This window comes from Crassostrea angulata, chromosome 8, assembly GCF_025612915.1.
Source record: "Crassostrea angulata isolate pt1a10 chromosome 8, ASM2561291v2, whole genome shotgun sequence".
NCBI classification, from domain to species: Eukaryota; Metazoa; Mollusca; class Bivalvia; order Ostreida; family Ostreidae; genus Magallana; species Magallana angulata.
Window position 1 is genome coordinate 20,229,989 of NC_069118.1, and position 19,113 is coordinate 20,249,101.

Genomic DNA, 19,113 nt, shown 5'->3' on the forward strand with positions numbered 1-19,113 from the left:
TGTTGCGGTACATGCAGTTCACTAAACACTTCTTTTTGTTACAACTTCGTAGCTTGAAATTCTTCTTTGGCCGCATTCAAATCATACTTACCTGGTGCAGAGGGCACCCTGATCATCAAGGGGGTCCCTCCAGGGCGAGGCCATTCCATTGCACTCCGGATAGGCTGAACCCTGCGATCGCCCCAAATGCGGGCGACTCGGGCACGTAATTTTTTAGTGTGGGGGTCTGCGTTCGCGCTAACCCCTGGTATAAAATTCAATATAAAAGAACACACACAATTTGACACCTTATGGAAATTTATATCACCGAATCTTAAAAGCAAGTCACCGCAAACAGCTTAGATTAGTGTGGAAGAAATTAATTCAGTAAATATGTATAATTATTTATTTTTACATGTAACTACACGGGACATCATGCAGTGTATCCACTTTATTTTTTGATAATAGCGTTGGTTACTTGGTTAATGTGTGTGCTAATATTAATTTTAATTTAGGTGTAAACATTACTGTTTCACTGACAGGCAAATTTTTTTCGAGAGATCAGCGCCAGTTCGCGATATTTTCACAAGCTTTGTGCAAAGGAAAAGAAGGAGTTGCATCCCTTTGACTGTGGACCCGTGTGTATGCGTATATTTCATTGTGACGTCGAGCTCGTGACAACAAAGTTTGAAAATTGTCGCGAAAGAGATGTGATTTTGTGTGAAACAGCATATACACCCAGCTTCGATTTAGCTTAACGGGAAATGGAATATGCTAGTAAGTGACCGCTTTTCGGACATACACTGGGCCCATTCTATTGGATTGTATTAAGTTTCTAGGATCAAACGCGGTAAGATTAATGTAAATGTATTTCAGTATTTAAAACAGTGCAATAATTTCTCAGTCAGCATGCATCTGTATACCTAGTTTATTCAAATTGAACCATTCATCTTCACGTATAGTCAAGTAACGCGCATTGCACTATGTGTGAATGTACAATGCTGGGCGTGTCTAGGGTAGATAGGGAGGGTGGGGTTGCAATTATTAATATGGGTTTTGGGAGGAAAACTTGCATACCAGAAGAAAGAGAATTATAAATGTGCCATCGAACTGACATTTCACTTCATGAGGTCATTGGGATTGATTTTTTGTAATCAATCGCTAAAACGGAGGTCAAATATTGAATGCCATCCCCATCCGCCACCGCCATCCCTCTTTTTATACCGCTGGTACTTAGTTTTACTAATCATATTCTATTACTATACCACCGGTACAGAGACCACAGTTGTCGTCCCTGTTACGTTATATATACGTAATCATGGTGTTTACAGTATGTAGATATTTGAACGCGCTGTTTCAGTATACTATTCAAAGCTTAGTACTTATTCCCGCGGGACGGTACAAGTACTTGTACTTGCTTTTCGGCAGTACATATATTAAAATTGGAACGATACAGAGAAGATTAGCATGGCCCCTGCGCAAGGATGACACGCAAATTCGTGAAGCGTTCCATATTTTTCTTTTATTCAAAAAAATTGGAATAGGAATTGGAATGAAATTGGAATGAAATTGGAATGAGGGGACAATCTGATTGGTCGAGAAATTGGAACGATACCACGAAGATTGGGGAGTATGTAGCGCAAGCAAGGATGACACGCGAATTCGTGAAGCGTTCCCCATATTTTTCTTTTATTTCCCCCCCCCCCCCCCCAAAAAAAAAAAAAAAAAAAAAAAAACATAAAAAAAAAAACAAAAAAAAAAAAAAAAAAAAAAAAAAAAAAGCCCCACACCCGCCCGAACAGGCTGGTCCTGGTTTTACACAGTGCTATTTTAGATAACGATGCTACTGACAAGATACATGTGTAAGTTTAGATTTTGAACGGATATGCGCTTTTTAGGGAATTATTTGTCCATGAAATGCTGTATTTACTTCAAGCAGAATGTATGGTCTTTCTCCTAATACATATCTACATGTACGCGGCGAAACGTTTGTCATACGTTGTGTTAAGAAAAATCGGACGGGGCGTATTCAGACTTGACAGGGAGTGTGTGAGCTGTTAAATTGTTGCAGAGATGTGAGAAAATGTTGTAAACTATGTAATTGTGTAGACAAAATGTATTATTTGGGATGATTTGTGTTTGAAATTTGCTGTTGCGGTACATGCAGTTCACTAAACACTTCTTTTTGTTACAACTTCGTAGCTTGAAATTCTTCTTTGGCCGCATTCAAATCATACTTACCTGGTGCAGAGGGCACCCTGATCATCAAGGGGGTCCCTCCAGGGCGAGGCCATTCCATTGCACTCCGGATAGGCTGAACCCTGCGATCGCCCCAAATGCGGGCGACTCGGGCACGTAATTTTTTAGTGTGGGGGTCTGCGTTCGCGCTAACCCCTGGTATAAAATTCAATATAAAAGAACACACACAATTTGACACCTTATGGAAATTTATATCACCGAATCTTAAAAGCAAGTCACCGCAAACAGCTTAGATTAGTGTGGAAGAAATTAATTCAGTAAATATGTATAATTATTTATTTTTACATGTAACTACACGGGACATCATGCAGTGTATCCACTTTATTTTTTGATAATAGCGTTGGTTACTTGGTTAATGTGTGTGCTAATATTAATTTTAATTTAGGTGTAAACATTACTGTTTCACTGACAGGCAAATTTTTTTCGAGAGATCAGCGCCAGTTCGCGATATTTTCACAAGCTTTGTGCAAAGGAAAAGAAGGAGTTGCATCCCTTTGACTGTGGACCCGTGTGTATGCGTATATTTCATTGTGACGTCGAGCTCGTGACAACAAAGTTTGAAAATTGTCGCGAAAGAGATGTGATTTTGTGTGAAACAGCATATACACCCAGCTTCGATTTAGCTTAACGGGAAATGGAATATGCTAGTAAGTGACCGCTTTTCGGACATACACTGGGCCCATTCTATTGGATTGTATTAAGTTTCTAGGATCAAACGCGGTAAGATTAATGTAAATGTATTTCAGTATTTAAAACAGTGCAATAATTTCTCAGTCAGCATGCATCTGTATACCTAGTTTATTCAAATTGAACCATTCATCTTCACGTATAGTCAAGTAACGCGCATTGCACTATGTGTGAATGTACAATGCTGGGCGTGTCTAGGGTAGATAGGGAGGGTGGGGTTGCAATTATTAATATGGGTTTTGGGAGGAAAACTTGCATACCAGAAGAAAGAGAATTATAAATGTGCCATCGAACTGACATTTCACTTCATGAGGTCATTGGGATTGATTTTTTGTAATCAATCGCTAAAACGGAGGTCAAATATTGAATGCCATCCCCATCCGCCACCGCCATCCCTCTTTTTATACCGCTGGTACTTAGTTTTACTAATCATATTCTATTACTATACCACCGGTACAGAGACCACAGTTGTCGTCCCTGTTACGTTATATATACGTAATCATGGTGTTTACAGTATGTAGATATTTGAACGCGCTGTTTCAGTATACTATTCAAAGCTTAGTACTTATTCCCGCGGGACGGTACAAGTACTTGTACTTGCTTTTCGGCAGTACATATATTAAAATTGGAACGATACAGAGAAGATTAGCATGGCCCCTGCGCAAGGATGACACGCAAATTCGTGAAGCGTTCCATATTTTTCTTTTATTCAAAAAAATTGGAATAGGAATTGGAATGAAATTGGAATGAAATTGGAATGAGGGGACAATCTGATTGGTCGAGAAATTGGAACGATACCACGAAGATTGGGGAGTATGTAGCGCAAGCAAGGATGACACGCGAATTCGTGAAGCGTTCCCCATATTTTTCTTTTATTTCCCCCCCCCCCCCCCCCAAAAAAAAAAAAAAAAAAAAAAAAACATAAAAAAAAAAACAAAAAAAAAAAAAAAAAAAAAAAAAAAAAGCCCCACACCCGCCCGAACAGGCTGGTCCTGGTTTTACACAGTGCTATTTTAGATAACGATGCTACTGACAAGATACATGTGTAAGTTTAGATTTTGAACGGATATGCGCTTTTTAGGGAATTATTTGTCCATGAAATGCTGTATTTACTTCAAGCAGAATGTATGGTCTTTCTCCTAATACATATCTACATGTACGCGGCGAAACGTTTGTCATACGTTGTGTTAAGAAAAATCGGACGGGGCGTATTCAGACTTGACAGGGAGTGTGTGAGCTGTTAAATTGTTGCAGAGATGTGAGAAAATGTTGTAAACTATGTAATTGTGTAGACAAAATGTATTATTTGGGATGATTTGTGTTTGAAATTTGCTGTTGCGGTACATGCAGTTCACTAAACACTTCTTTTTGTTACAACTTCGTAGCTTGAAATTCTTCTTTGGCCGCATTCAAATCATACTTACCTGGTGCAGAGGGCACCCTGATCATCAAGGGGGTCCCTCCAGGGCGAGGCCATTCCATTGCACTCCGGATAGGCTGAACCCTGCGATCGCCCCAAATGCGGGCGACTCGGGCACGTAATTTTTTAGTGTGGGGGTCTGCGTTCGCGCTAACCCCTGGTATAAAATTCAATATAAAAGAACACACACAATTTGACACCTTATGGAAATTTATATCACCGAATCTTAAAAGCAAGTCACCGCAAACAGCTTAGATTAGTGTGGAAGAAATTAATTCAGTAAATATGTATAATTATTTATTTTTACATGTAACTACACGGGACATCATGCAGTGTATCCACTTTATTTTTTGATAATAGCGTTGGTTACTTGGTTAATGTGTGTGCTAATATTAATTTTAATTTAGGTGTAAACATTACTGTTTCACTGACAGGCAAATTTTTTTCGAGAGATCAGCGCCAGTTCGCGATATTTTCACAAGCTTTGTGCAAAGGAAAAGAAGGAGTTGCATCCCTTTGACTGTGGACCCGTGTGTATGCGTATATTTCATTGTGACGTCGAGCTCGTGACAACAAAGTTTGAAAATTGTCGCGAAAGAGATGTGATTTTGTGTGAAACAGCATATACACCCAGCTTCGATTTAGCTTAACGGGAAATGGAATATGCTAGTAAGTGACCGCTTTTCGGACATACACTGGGCCCATTCTATTGGATTGTATTAAGTTTCTAGGATCAAACGCGGTAAGATTAATGTAAATGTATTTCAGTATTTAAAACAGTGCAATAATTTCTCAGTCAGCATGCATCTGTATACCTAGTTTATTCAAATTGAACCATTCATCTTCACGTATAGTCAAGTAACGCGCATTGCACTATGTGTGAATGTACAATGCTGGGCGTGTCTAGGGTAGATAGGGAGGGTGGGGTTGCAATTATTAATATGGGTTTTGGGAGGAAAACTTGCATACCAGAAGAAAGAGAATTATAAATGTGCCATCGAACTGACATTTCACTTCATGAGGTCATTGGGATTGATTTTTTGTAATCAATCGCTAAAACGGAGGTCAAATATTGAATGCCATCCCCATCCGCCACCGCCATCCCTCTTTTTATACCGCTGGTACTTAGTTTTACTAATCATATTCTATTACTATACCACCGGTACAGAGACCACAGTTGTCGTCCCTGTTACGTTATATATACGTAATCATGGTGTTTACAGTATGTAGATATTTGAACGCGCTGTTTCAGTATACTATTCAAAGCTTAGTACTTATTCCCGCGGGACGGTACAAGTACTTGTACTTGCTTTTCGGCAGTACATATATTAAAATTGGAACGATACAGAGAAGATTAGCATGGCCCCTGCGCAAGGATGACACGCAAATTCGTGAAGCGTTCCATATTTTTCTTTTATTCAAAAAAATTGGAATAGGAATTGGAATGAAATTGGAATGAAATTGGAATGAGGGGACAATCTGATTGGTCGAGAAATTGGAACGATACCACGAAGATTGGGGAGTATGTAGCGCAAGCAAGGATGACACGCGAATTCGTGAAGCGTTCCCCATATTTTTCTTTTATTTCCCCCCCCCCCCCCCCCAAAAAAAAAAAAAAAAAAAAAAAAACATAAAAAAAAAAACAAAAAAAAAAAAAAAAAAAAAAAAAAAAAGCCCCACACCCGCCCGAACAGGCTGGTCCTGGTTTTACACAGTGCTATTTTAGATAACGATGCTACTGACAAGATACATGTGTAAGTTTAGATTTTGAACGGATATGCGCTTTTTAGGGAATTATTTGTCCATGAAATGCTGTATTTACTTCAAGCAGAATGTATGGTCTTTCTCCTAATACATATCTACATGTACGCGGCGAAACGTTTGTCATACGTTGTGTTAAGAAAAATCGGACGGGGCGTATTCAGACTTGACAGGGAGTGTGTGAGCTGTTAAATTGTTGCAGAGATGTGAGAAAATGTTGTAAACTATGTAATTGTGTAGACAAAATGTATTATTTGGGATGATTTGTGTTTGAAATTTGCTGTTGCGGTACATGCAGTTCACTAAACACTTCTTTTTGTTACAACTTCGTAGCTTGAAATTCTTCTTTGGCCGCATTCAAATCATACTTACCTGGTGCAGAGGGCACCCTGATCATCAAGGGGGTCCCTCCAGGGCGAGGCCATTCCATTGCACTCCGGATAGGCTGAACCCTGCGATCGCCCCAAATGCGGGCGACTCGGGCACGTAATTTTTTAGTGTGGGGGTCTGCGTTCGCGCTAACCCCTGGTATAAAATTCAATATAAAAGAACACACACAATTTGACACCTTATGGAAATTTATATCACCGAATCTTAAAAGCAAGTCACCGCAAACAGCTTAGATTAGTGTGGAAGAAATTAATTCAGTAAATATGTATAATTATTTATTTTTACATGTAACTACACGGGACATCATGCAGTGTATCCACTTTATTTTTTGATAATAGCGTTGGTTACTTGGTTAATGTGTGTGCTAATATTAATTTTAATTTAGGTGTAAACATTACTGTTTCACTGACAGGCAAATTTTTTTCGAGAGATCAGCGCCAGTTCGCGATATTTTCACAAGCTTTGTGCAAAGGAAAAGAAGGAGTTGCATCCCTTTGACTGTGGACCCGTGTGTATGCGTATATTTCATTGTGACGTCGAGCTCGTGACAACAAAGTTTGAAAATTGTCGCGAAAGAGATGTGATTTTGTGTGAAACAGCATATACACCCAGCTTCGATTTAGCTTAACGGGAAATGGAATATGCTAGTAAGTGACCGCTTTTCGGACATACACTGGGCCCATTCTATTGGATTGTATTAAGTTTCTAGGATCAAACGCGGTAAGATTAATGTAAATGTATTTCAGTATTTAAAACAGTGCAATAATTTCTCAGTCAGCATGCATCTGTATACCTAGTTTATTCAAATTGAACCATTCATCTTCACGTATAGTCAAGTAACGCGCATTGCACTATGTGTGAATGTACAATGCTGGGCGTGTCTAGGGTAGATAGGGAGGGTGGGGTTGCAATTATTAATATGGGTTTTGGGAGGAAAACTTGCATACCAGAAGAAAGAGAATTATAAATGTGCCATCGAACTGACATTTCACTTCATGAGGTCATTGGGATTGATTTTTTGTAATCAATCGCTAAAACGGAGGTCAAATATTGAATGCCATCCCCATCCGCCACCGCCATCCCTCTTTTTATACCGCTGGTACTTAGTTTTACTAATCATATTCTATTACTATACCACCGGTACAGAGACCACAGTTGTCGTCCCTGTTACGTTATATATACGTAATCATGGTGTTTACAGTATGTAGATATTTGAACGCGCTGTTTCAGTATACTATTCAAAGCTTAGTACTTATTCCCGCGGGACGGTACAAGTACTTGTACTTGCTTTTCGGCAGTACATATATTAAAATTGGAACGATACAGAGAAGATTAGCATGGCCCCTGCGCAAGGATGACACGCAAATTCGTGAAGCGTTCCATATTTTTCTTTTATTCAAAAAAATTGGAATAGGAATTGGAATGAAATTGGAATGAGGGGACAATCTGATTGGTCGAGAAATTGGAACGATACCACGAAGATTGGGGAGTATGTAGCGCAAGCAAGGATGGCACGCGAATTCGTGAAGCGTTCCATATTTTTCTTTTATTCAAAAAAAAAAAAAAAAAAAAAAAAAAAAAAAAAAAAAACGCCCCACACCCGCCCGAACAGGCTGGTCCTGGTTTTACACAGTGCTATTTTAGATAACGATGCTACTGACAAGATACATGTGTAAGTTTAGATTTTGAAACGGATATGCGCTTTTTAGGGAATTATTTGTCCATGAAATGCTGTATTTACTTCAAGCAAAATGTATGGTCTTTCTCCTAATACATATCTACATGTACGCGGCGAAACGTTTGTCATACGTTGTGTTAAGAAAAATCGGACGGGGCGTATTCAGACTTGACAGGGAGTGTGTGAGCTGTTAAATTGTTGCAGAGATGTGAGAAAATGTTGTAAACTATGTAATTGTGTAGACAAAATGTATTATTTGGGATGATTTGTGTTTGAAATTTGCTGTTGCGGTACATGCAGTTCACTAAACACTTCTTTTTATTACAACTTCGTAGCTTGAAATTCTTCTTTAGCCGCATTCAAATCATACTTACCTGGTGCAGAGGGCACCCTGATCATCAAGGGGGTCCCTCCAGGGCGAGGCCATTCCATTGCACTCCGGATAGGCTGAACCCTGCGATCGCCCCAAATGCGGGCGACTCGGGCACGTAATTTTTTAGTGTGGGGGTCTGCGTTCGCGCTAACCCCTGGTATAAAATTCAATATAAAAGAACACACACAATTTGACACCTTATGGAAATTCATATCATCGAATCTTAAAAGCAAGTCACCGCAAACAGCTTAGATTAGTGTGGAAGAAATTAATTCAGTAAATATGTATAATTATTTATTTTTACATGTAACTACACGGGACATCAGTGTATCCACTTTATTTTTTGATAATAGCGTTGGTTACTTGGTTAATGTGTGTGCTAATATTAATTTTAATTTAGGTGTAAACATTACTGTTTCACTGACAGGCAATTTTTTTTCGAGAGAGATCAGCGCCAGTTCGCGATATTTTCACAAGCTTTGTGCAAAGGAAAAGAAGGAGTTGCATCCCTTTGACTGTGGACCCGTGTGTATGCGTATATTTCATTGTGACGTCGAGCTCGTGACAACAAAGTTTGAAAATTGTCATCCAGTCGCGAAAGAGATGTGATTTTGTGTGAAACAGCATATACACCCAGCTTCGATTTAGCTTAACGGGAAATGGAATATGCTAGTAAGTGACCGCTTTTCGGACATACACTGGGCCCATTCTATCGGATTGTATTAAGTTTCTAGGATCAAACGCGGTAAGATTAATGTAAATGTATTTCAGTATTTAAAACAGTGCAATAATTTCTCAGTCAGCATGCATCTGTATACCTAGTTTATTCAAATTGAACCATTCATCTTCACGTATAGTCAAGTAACGCGCATTGCACTATGTGTGAATGTACAATGCTGGGCGTGTCTAGGGTAGATAGGGAGGGTGGGGTTGCAATTATTAATATGGGGCTTGGGAGGAAAACTTGCATACCAGAAGAAAGAGAATTATAAATGTGCCATCGAACTGACATTTCACTTCATGAGGTCATTGGGATTGATTTTTTGTAATCAATCGCTAAAACGGAGGTCAAATATTGAATGCCACCCCCATCCGCCACCGCCATCCCTCTTTTTATACCGCTGGTACTTTTACTAATCATATTCTATTACTATACCACCGGTACAGAGACCACAGTTGTCGTCCCTGTTACGTTATATATACGTAATCATGGTGTTTACAGTATGTAGATATTTGAACGCGCTGTTTCAGTATACTATTCAAAGCTTAGTACTTATTCCCGCGGGACGGTACAAGTACTTGTACTTGCTTTTCGGCAGTACATATATTAAAATTGGAACGATACAGAGAAGATTAGCATGGCCCCTGCGCAAGGATGACACGCAAATTCGTGAAGCGTTCCATATTTTTCTTTTTTTATTCAAAAAAATTGGAATAGGAATTGGAATAGGAATTGGAATGAGGGGACAATCTGATTGGTCGAGAAATTGGAACGATACCACGAAGATTGGGGAGTATGTAGCGCAAGCAAGGATGGCACGCGAATTCGTGAAGCGTTCCATATTTTTCTTTTATTCAAAAAAAAAAAAAAAAAAAAAAAAAAAAAAAAAAAAAACGCCCCCACACCCGCGCCGAACAGGCTGGTCCTGGTTTTACACAGTGCTATTTTAGATAACGATGCTACTGACAAGATACATGTGTAAGTTTAGATTTTGAAACGGATATGCGCTTTTTAGGGAATTATTTGTCCATGAAATGCTGTATTTACTTCAAGCAAAATGTATGGTCTTTCTCCTAATACATATCTACATGTACGCGGCGAAACGTTTGTCATACGTTGTGTTAAGAAAAATCGGACGGGGCGTATTCAGACTTGACAGGGAGTGTGTGAGCTGTTAAATTGTTGCAGAGATGTGAGAAAATGTTGTAAACTATGTAATTGTGTAGACAAAATGTATTATTTGGGATGATTTGTGTTTGAAATTTGCTGTTGCGGTACATGCAGTTCACTAAACACTTCTTTTTATTACAACTTCGTAGCTTGAAATTCTTCTTTAGCCGCATTCAAATCATACTTACCTGGTGCAGAGGGCACCCTGATCATCAAGGGGGTCCCTCCAGGGCGAGGCCATTCCATTGCACTCCGGATAGGCTGAACCCTGCGATCGCCCCAAATGCGGGCGACTCGGGCACGTAATTTTTTAGTGTGGGGGTCTGCGTTCGCGCTAACCCCTGGTATAAAATTCAATATAAAAGAACACACACAATTTGACACCTTATGGAAATTCATATCATCGAATCTTAAAAGCAAGTCACCGCAAACAGCTTAGATTAGTGTGGAAGAAATTAATTCAGTAAATATGTATAATTATTTATTTTTACATGTAACTACACGGGACATCAGTGTATCCACTTTATTTTTTGATAATAGCGTTGGTTACTTGGTTAATGTGTGTGCTAATATTAATTTTAATTTAGGTGTAAACATTACTGTTTCACTGACAGGCAATTTTTTTTCGAGAGAGATCAGCGCCAGTTCGCGATATTTTCACAAGCTTTGTGCAAAGGAAAAGAAGGAGTTGCATCCCTTTGACTGTGGACCCGTGTGTATGCGTATATTTCATTGTGACGTCGAGCTCGTGACAACAAAGTTTGAAAATTGTCATCCAGTCGCGAAAGAGATGTGATTTTGTGTGAAACAGCATATACACCCAGCTTCGATTTAGCTTAACGGGAAATGGAATATGCTAGTAAGTGACCGCTTTTCGGACATACACTGGGCCCATTCTATCGGATTGTATTAAGTTTCTAGGATCAAACGCGGTAAGATTAATGTAAATGTATTTCAGTATTTAAAACAGTGCAATAATTTCTCAGTCAGCATGCATCTGTATACCTAGTTTATTCAAATTGAACCATTCATCTTCACGTATAGTCAAGTAACGCGCATTGCACTATGTGTGAATGTACAATGCTGGGCGTGTCTAGGGTAGATAGGGAGGGTGGGGTTGCAATTATTAATATGGGGCTTGGGAGGAAAACTTGCATACCAGAAGAAAGAGAATTATAAATGTGCCATCGAACTGACATTTCACTTCATGAGGTCATTGGGATTGATTTTTTGTAATCAATCGCTAAAACGGAGGTCAAATATTGAATGCCACCCCCATCCGCCACCGCCATCCCTCTTTTTATACCGCTGGTACTTAGTTTTACTAATCATATTCTATTACTATACCACCGGTACAGAGACCACAGTTGTCGTCCCTGTTACGTTATATATACGTAATCATGGTGTTTACAGTATGTAGATATTTGAACGCGCTGTTTCAGTATACTATTCAAAGCTTAGTACTTATTCCCGCGGGACGGTACAAGTACTTGTACTTGCTTTTCGGCAGTACATATATTAAAATTGGAACGATACAGAGAAGATTAGCATGGCCCCTGCGCAAGGATGACACGCAAATTCGTGAAGCGTTCCATATTTTTCTTTTTTTATTCAAAAAAATTGGAATAGGAATTGGAATAGGAATTGGAATGAGGGGACAATCTGATTGGTCGAGAAATTGGAACGATACCACGAAGATTGGGGAGTATGTAGCGCAAGCAAGGATGGCACGCGAATTCGTGAAGCGTTCCATATTTTTCTTTTATTCAAAAAAAAAAAAAAAAAAAAAAAAAAAAAAAAAAAAAACGCCCCACACCCGCCCGAACAGGCTGGTCCTGGTTTTACACAGTGCTATTTTAGATAACGATGCTACTGACAAGATACATGTGTAAGTTTAGATTTTGAAACGGATATGCGCTTTTTAGGGAATTATTTGTCCATGAAATGCTGTATTTACTTCAAGCAAAATGTATGGTCTTTCTCCTAATACATATCTACATGTACGCGGCGAAACGTTTGTCATACGTTGTGTTAAGAAAAATCGGACGGGGCGTATTCAGACTTGACAGGGAGTGTGTGAGCTGTTAAATTGTTGCAGAGATGTGAGAAAATGTTGTAAACTATGTAATTGTGTAGACAAAATGTATTATTTGGGATGATTTGTGTTTGAAATTTGCTGTTGCGGTACATGCAGTTCACTAAACACTTCTTTTTATTACAACTTCGTAGCTTGAAATTCTTCTTTAGCCGCATTCAAATCATACTTACCTGGTGCAGAGGGCACCCTGATCATCAAGGGGGTCCCTCCAGGGCGAGGCCATTCCATTGCACTCCGGATAGGCTGAACCCTGCGATCGCCCCAAATGCGGGCGACTCGGGCACGTAATTTTTTAGTGTGGGGGTCTGCGTTCGCGCTAACCCCTGGTATAAAATTCAATATAAAAGAACACACACAATTTGACACCTTATGGAAATTCATATCATCGAATCTTAAAAGCAAGTCACCGCAAACAGCTTAGATTAGTGTGGAAGAAATTAATTCAGTAAATATGTATAATTATTTATTTTTACATGTAACTACACGGGACATCAGTGTATCCACTTTATTTTTTGATAATAGCGTTGGTTACTTGGTTAATGTGTGTGCTAATATTAATTTTAATTTAGGTGTAAACATTACTGTTTCACTGACAGGCAATTTTTTTTCGAGAGAGATCAGCGCCAGTTCGCGATATTTTCACAAGCTTTGTGCAAAGGAAAAGAAGGAGTTGCATCCCTTTGACTGTGGACCCGTGTGTATGCGTATATTTCATTGTGACGTCGAGCTCGTGACAACAAAGTTTGAAAATTGTCATCCAGTCGCGAAAGAGATGTGATTTTGTGTGAAACAGCATATACACCCAGCTTCGATTTAGCTTAACGGGAAATGGAATATGCTAGTAAGTGACCGCTTTTCGGACATACACTGGGCCCATTCTATCGGATTGTATTAAGTTTCTAGGATCAAACGCGGTAAGATTAATGTAAATGTATTTCAGTATTTAAAACAGTGCAATAATTTCTCAGTCAGCATGCATCTGTATACCTAGTTTATTCAAATTGAACCATTCATCTTCACGTATAGTCAAGTAACGCGCATTGCACTATGTGTGAATGTACAATGCTGGGCGTGTCTAGGGTAGATAGGGAGGGTGGGGTTGCAATTATTAATATGGGGCTTGGGAGGAAAACTTGCATACCAGAAGAAAGAGAATTATAAATGTGCCATCGAACTGACATTTCACTTCATGAGGTCATTGGGATTGATTTTTTGTAATCAATCGCTAAAACGGAGGTCAAATATTGAATGCCACCCCCATCCGCCACCGCCATCCCTCTTTTTATACCGCTGGTACTTAGTTTTACTAATCATATTCTATTACTATACCACCGGTACAGAGACCACAGTTGTCGTCCCTGTTACGTTATATATACGTAATCATGGTGTTTACAGTATGTAGATATTTGAACGCGCTGTTTCAGTATACTATTCAAAGCTTAGTACTTATTCCCGCGGGACGGTACAAGTACTTGTACTTGCTTTTCGGCAGTACATATATTAAAATTGGAACGATACAGAGAAGATTAGCATGGCCCCTGCGCAAGGATGACACGCAAATTCGTGAAGCGTTCCATATTTTTCTTTTTTTATTCAAAAAAATTGGAATAGGAATTGGAATAGGAATTGGAATGAGGGGACAATCTGATTGGTCGAGAAATTGGAACGATACCACGAAGATTGGGGAGTATGTAGCGCAAGCAAGGATGGCACGCGAATTCGTGAAGCGTTCCATATTTTTCTTTTATTCAAAAAAAAAAAAAAAAAAAAAAAAAAAAAAAAAAAAACGCCCCACACCCGCCCGAACAGGCTGGTCCTGGTTTTACACAGTGCTATTTTAGATAACGATGCTACTGACAAGATACATGTGTAAGTTTAGATTTTGAAACGGATATGCGCTTTTTAGGGAATTATTTGTCCATGAAATGCTGTATTTACTTCAAGCAAAATGTATGGTCTTTCTCCTAATACATATCTACATGTACGCGGCGAAACGTTTGTCATACGTTGTGTTAAGAAAAATCGGACGGGGCGTATTCAGACTTGACAGGGAGTGTGTGAGCTGTTAAATTGTTGCAGAGATGTGAGAAAATGTTGTAAACTATGTAATTGTGTAGACAAAATGTATTATTTGGGATGATTTGTGTTTGAAATTTGCTGTTGCGGTACATGCAGTTCACTAAACACTTCTTTTTATTACAACTTCGTAGCTTGAAATTCTTCTTTAGCCGCATTCAAATCATACTTACCTGGTGCAGAGGGCACCCTGATCATCAAGGGGGTCCCTCCAGGGCGAGGCCATTCCATTGCACTCCGGATAGGCTGAACCCTGCGATCGCCCCAAATGCGGGCGACTCGGGCACGTAATTTTTTAGTGTGGGGGTCTGCGTTCGCGCTAACCCCTGGTATAAAATTCAATATAAAAGAACACACACAATTTGACACCTTATGGAAATTCATATCATCGAATCTTAAAAGCAAGTCACCGCAAACAGCTTAGATTAGTGTGGAAGAAATTAATTCAGTAAATATGTATAATTATTTATTTTTACATGTAACTACACGGGACATCAGTGTATCCACTTTATTTTTTGATAATAGCGTTGGTTACTTGGTTAATGTGTGTGCTAATATTAATTTTAATTTAGGTGTAAACATTACTGTTTCACTGACAGGCAATTTTTTTTCGAGAGAGATCAGCGCCAGTTCGCGATATTTTCACAAGCTTTGTGCAAAGGAAAAGAAGGAGTTGCATCCCTTTGACTGTGGACCCGTGTGTATGCGTATATTTCATTGTGACGTCGAGCTCGTGACAACAAAGTTTGAAAATTGTCATCCAGTCGCGAAAGAGATGTGATTTTGTGTGAAACAGCATATACACCCAGCTTCGATTTAGCTTAACGGGAAATGGAATATGCTAGTAAGTGACCGCTTTTCGGACATACACTGGGCCCATTCTATCGGATTGTATTAAGTTTCTAGGATCAAACGCGGTAAGATTAATGTAAATGTATTTCAGTATTTAAAACAGTGCAATAATTTCTCAGTCAGCATGCATCTGTATACCTAGTTTATTCAAATTGAACCATTCATCTTCACGTATAGTCAAGTAACGCGCATTGCACTATGTGTGAATGTACAATGCTGGGCGTGTCTAGGGTAGATAGGGAGGGTGGGGTTGCAATTATTAATATGGGGCTTGGGAGGAAAACTTGCATACCAGAAGAAAGAGAATTATAAATGTGCCATCGAACTGACATTTCACTTCATGAGGTCATTGGGATTGATTTTTTGTAATCAATCGCTAAAACGGAGGTCAAATATTGAATGCCACCCCCATCCGCCACCGCCATCCCTCTTTTTATACCGCTGGTACTTAGTTTTACTAATCATATTCTATTACTATACCACCGGTACAGAGACCACAGTTGTCGTCCCTGTTACGTTATATATACGTAATCATGGTGTTTACAGTATGTAGATATTTGAACGCGCTGTTTCAGTATACTATTCAAAGCTTAGTACTTATTCCCGCGGGACGGTACAAGTACTTGTACTTGCTTTTCGGCAGTACATATATTAAAATTGGAACGATACAGAGAAGATTAGCATGGCCCCTGCGCAAGGATGACACGCAAATTCGTGAAGCGTTCCATATTTTTCTTTTTTTATTCAAAAAAATTGGAATAGGAATTGGAATAGGAATTGGAATGAGGGGACAATCTGATTGGTCGAGAAATTGGAACGATACCACGAAGATTGGGGAGTATGTAGCGCAAGCAAGGATGGCACGCGAATTCGTGAAGCGTTCCATATTTTTCTTTTATTCAAAAAAAAAAAAAAAAAAAAAAAAAAAAAAAAAAAAACGCCCCACACCCGCCCGAACAGGCTGGTCCTGGTTTTACACAGTGCTATTTTAGATAACGATGCTACTGACAAGATACATGTGTAAGTTTAGATTTTGAAACGGATATGCGCTTTTTAGGGAATTATTTGTCCATGAAATGCTGTATTTACTTCAAGCAAAATGTATGGTCTTTCTCCTAATACATATCTACATGTACGCGGCGAAACGTTTGTCATACGTTGTGTTAAGAAAAATCGGACGGGGCGTATTCAGACTTGACAGGGAGTGTGTGAGCTGTTAAATTGTTGCAGAGATGTGAGAAAATGTTGTAAACTATGTAATTGTGTAGACAAAATGTATTATTTGGGATGATTTGTGTTTGAAATTTGCTGTTGCGGTACATGCAGTTCACTAAACACTTCTTTTTATTACAACTTCGTAGCTTGAAATTCTTCTTTAGCCGCATTCAAATCATACTTACCTGGTGCAGAGGGCACCCTGATCATCAAGGGGGTCCCTCCAGGGCGAGGCCATTCCATTGCACTCCGGATAGGCTGAACCCTGCGATCGCCCCAAATGCGGGCGACTCGGGCACGTAATTTTTTAGTGTGGGGGTCTGCGTTCGCGCTAACCCCTGGTATAAAATTCAATATAAAAGAACACACACAATTTGACACCTTATGGAAATTCATATCATCGAATCTTAAAAGCAAGTCACCGCAAACAGCTTAGATTAGTGTGGAAGAAATTAATTCAGTAAATATGTATAATTATTTATTTTTACATGTAACTACACGGGACATCAGTGTATCCACTTTATTTTTTGATAATAGCGTTGGTTACTTGGTTAATGTGTGTGCTAATATTAATTTTAATTTAGGTGTAAACATTACTGTTTCACTGACAGGCAATTTTTTTTCGAGAGAGATCAGCGCCAGTTCGCGATATTTTCACAAGCTTTGTGCAAAGGAAAAGAAGGAGTTGCATCCCTTTGACTGTGGACCCGTGTGTATGCGTATATTTCATTGTGACGTCGAGCTCGTGACAACAAAGTTTGAAAATTGTCATCCAGTCGCGAAAGAGATGTGATTTTGTGTGAAACAGCATATACACCCAGCTTCGATTTAGCTTAACGGGAAATGGAATATGCTAGTAAGTGACCGCTTTTCGGACATACACTGGGCCCATTCTATCGGATTGTATTAAGTTTCTAGGATCAAACGCGGTAAGATTAATGTAAATGTATTTCAGTATTTAAAACAGTGCAATAATTTCTCAGTCAGCATGCATCTGTATACCTAGTTTATTCAAATTGAACCATTCATCTTCACGTATAGTCAAGTAACGCGCATTGCACTATGTGTGAATGTACAATGCTGGGCGTGTCTAGGGTAGATAGGGAGGGTGGGGTTGCAATTATTAATATGGGGCTTGGGAGGAAAACTTGCATACCAGAAGAAAGAGAATTATAAATGTGCCATCGAACTGACATTTCACTTCATGAGGTCATTGGGATTGATTTTTTGTAATCAATCGCTAAAACGGAGGTCAAATATTGAATGCCACCCCCATCCGCCACCGCCATCCCTCTTTTTATACCGCTGGTACTTAGTTTTACTAATCATATTCTATTACTATACCACCGGTACAGAGACCACAGTTGTCGTCCCTGTTACGTTATATATACGTAATCATGGTGTTTACAGTATGTAGATATTTGAACGCGCTGTTTCAGTATACTATTCAAAGCTTAGTACTTATTCCCGCGGGACGGTACAAGTACTTGTACTTGCTTTTCGGCAGTACATATATTAAAATTGGAACGATACAGAGAAGATTAGCATGGCCCCTGCGCAAGGATGACACGCAAATTCGTGAAGCGTTCCATATTTTTCTTTTTTTATTCAAAAAAATTGGAATAGGAATTGGAATAGGAATTGGAATGAGGGGACAATCTGATTGGTCGAGAAATTGGAACGATACCACGAAGATTGGGGAGTATGTAGCGCAAGCAAGGATGGCACGCGAATTCGTGAAGCGTTCCATATTTTTCTTTTATTCAAAAAAAAAAAAAAAAAAAAAAAAAAAAAAAAAAAAACGCCCCACACCCGCCCGAACAGGCTGGTCCTGGTTTTACACAGTGCTATTTTAGATAACGATGCTACTGACAAGATACATGTGTAAGTTTAGATTTTGAAACGGATATGCGCTTTTTAGGGAATTATTTGTCCATGAAATGCTGTATTTACTTCAAGCAAAATGTATGGTCTTTCTCCTAATACATATCTACATGTACGCGGCGAAACGTTTGTCATACGTTGTGTTAAGAAAAATCGGACGGGGCGTATTCAGACTTGACAGGGAGTGTGTGAGCTGTTAAATTGTTGCAGAGATGTGAGAAAATGTTGTAAACTATGTAATTGTGTAGACAAAATGTATTATTTGGGATGATTTGTGTTTGAAATTTGCTGTTGCGGTACATGCAGTTCACTAAACACTTCTTTTTATTACAACTTCGTAGCTTGAAATTCTTCTTTAGCCGCATTCAAATCATACTTACCTGGTGCAGAGGGCACCCTGATCATCAAGGGGGTCCCTCCAGGGCGAGGCCATTCCATTGCACTCCGGATAGGCTGAACCCTGCGATCGCCCCAAATGCGGGCGACTCGGGCACGTAATTTTTTAGTGTGGGGGTCTGCGTTCGCGCTAACCCCTGGTATAAAATTCAAT

The 19,113-nt window shown here is 39.3% G+C and overlaps 19 non-coding genes across 19 annotated transcripts; all 19 read left to right on the top strand.

Moving 5' to 3' along the window:
* The first annotated feature begins 83 nt into the window (after positions 1-83).
* LOC128161852 (U1 spliceosomal RNA) lies at positions 84-247 on the top strand. The gene has a single exon (XR_008240456.1). It is a non-coding gene; the product is annotated as a U1 spliceosomal RNA (small nuclear RNA).
* A 1,142-nt stretch (positions 248-1,389) lies between these two features.
* On the top strand, positions 1,390-1,498 carry LOC128161966 (U6 spliceosomal RNA). The gene has a single exon (XR_008240559.1). It is a non-coding gene; the product is annotated as a U6 spliceosomal RNA (small nuclear RNA).
* A 714-nt stretch (positions 1,499-2,212) lies between these two features.
* On the top strand, positions 2,213-2,376 carry LOC128161853 (U1 spliceosomal RNA). Its single transcript, XR_008240457.1, has one exon. It is a non-coding gene; the product is annotated as a U1 spliceosomal RNA (small nuclear RNA).
* A 1,142-nt stretch (positions 2,377-3,518) lies between these two features.
* Positions 3,519-3,627, top strand: LOC128161968 (U6 spliceosomal RNA). Its single transcript, XR_008240561.1, has one exon. It is a non-coding gene; the product is annotated as a U6 spliceosomal RNA (small nuclear RNA).
* Positions 3,628-4,341: 714 nt separating this feature from the next.
* LOC128161854 (U1 spliceosomal RNA) lies at positions 4,342-4,505 on the top strand. The gene has a single exon (XR_008240458.1). It is a non-coding gene; the product is annotated as a U1 spliceosomal RNA (small nuclear RNA).
* A 1,142-nt stretch (positions 4,506-5,647) lies between these two features.
* Positions 5,648-5,756, top strand: LOC128161969 (U6 spliceosomal RNA). The gene has a single exon (XR_008240562.1). It is a non-coding gene; the product is annotated as a U6 spliceosomal RNA (small nuclear RNA).
* Positions 5,757-6,470: 714 nt separating this feature from the next.
* Positions 6,471-6,634, top strand: LOC128161855 (U1 spliceosomal RNA). The gene has a single exon (XR_008240459.1). It is a non-coding gene; the product is annotated as a U1 spliceosomal RNA (small nuclear RNA).
* A 1,142-nt stretch (positions 6,635-7,776) lies between these two features.
* LOC128161970 (U6 spliceosomal RNA) lies at positions 7,777-7,885 on the top strand. The gene has a single exon (XR_008240563.1). It is a non-coding gene; the product is annotated as a U6 spliceosomal RNA (small nuclear RNA).
* A 655-nt stretch (positions 7,886-8,540) lies between these two features.
* LOC128161856 (U1 spliceosomal RNA) lies at positions 8,541-8,704 on the top strand. The gene has a single exon (XR_008240460.1). It is a non-coding gene; the product is annotated as a U1 spliceosomal RNA (small nuclear RNA).
* Positions 8,705-9,848: 1,144 nt separating this feature from the next.
* Positions 9,849-9,957, top strand: LOC128161971 (U6 spliceosomal RNA). The gene has a single exon (XR_008240564.1). It is a non-coding gene; the product is annotated as a U6 spliceosomal RNA (small nuclear RNA).
* Positions 9,958-10,618: 661 nt separating this feature from the next.
* LOC128161857 (U1 spliceosomal RNA) lies at positions 10,619-10,782 on the top strand. The gene has a single exon (XR_008240461.1). It is a non-coding gene; the product is annotated as a U1 spliceosomal RNA (small nuclear RNA).
* Positions 10,783-11,930: 1,148 nt separating this feature from the next.
* On the top strand, positions 11,931-12,039 carry LOC128161972 (U6 spliceosomal RNA). Its single transcript, XR_008240565.1, has one exon. It is a non-coding gene; the product is annotated as a U6 spliceosomal RNA (small nuclear RNA).
* A 659-nt stretch (positions 12,040-12,698) lies between these two features.
* Positions 12,699-12,862, top strand: LOC128161859 (U1 spliceosomal RNA). The gene has a single exon (XR_008240462.1). It is a non-coding gene; the product is annotated as a U1 spliceosomal RNA (small nuclear RNA).
* A 1,148-nt stretch (positions 12,863-14,010) lies between these two features.
* On the top strand, positions 14,011-14,119 carry LOC128161973 (U6 spliceosomal RNA). The gene has a single exon (XR_008240566.1). It is a non-coding gene; the product is annotated as a U6 spliceosomal RNA (small nuclear RNA).
* A 658-nt stretch (positions 14,120-14,777) lies between these two features.
* On the top strand, positions 14,778-14,941 carry LOC128161860 (U1 spliceosomal RNA). Its single transcript, XR_008240463.1, has one exon. It is a non-coding gene; the product is annotated as a U1 spliceosomal RNA (small nuclear RNA).
* Positions 14,942-16,089: 1,148 nt separating this feature from the next.
* LOC128161974 (U6 spliceosomal RNA) lies at positions 16,090-16,198 on the top strand. Its single transcript, XR_008240567.1, has one exon. It is a non-coding gene; the product is annotated as a U6 spliceosomal RNA (small nuclear RNA).
* A 658-nt stretch (positions 16,199-16,856) lies between these two features.
* Positions 16,857-17,020, top strand: LOC128161861 (U1 spliceosomal RNA). The gene has a single exon (XR_008240464.1). It is a non-coding gene; the product is annotated as a U1 spliceosomal RNA (small nuclear RNA).
* Positions 17,021-18,168: 1,148 nt separating this feature from the next.
* Positions 18,169-18,277, top strand: LOC128161975 (U6 spliceosomal RNA). The gene has a single exon (XR_008240568.1). It is a non-coding gene; the product is annotated as a U6 spliceosomal RNA (small nuclear RNA).
* A 658-nt stretch (positions 18,278-18,935) lies between these two features.
* LOC128161863 (U1 spliceosomal RNA) lies at positions 18,936-19,099 on the top strand. Its single transcript, XR_008240466.1, has one exon. It is a non-coding gene; the product is annotated as a U1 spliceosomal RNA (small nuclear RNA).
* Positions 19,100-19,113: the final 14 nt, after the last annotated feature.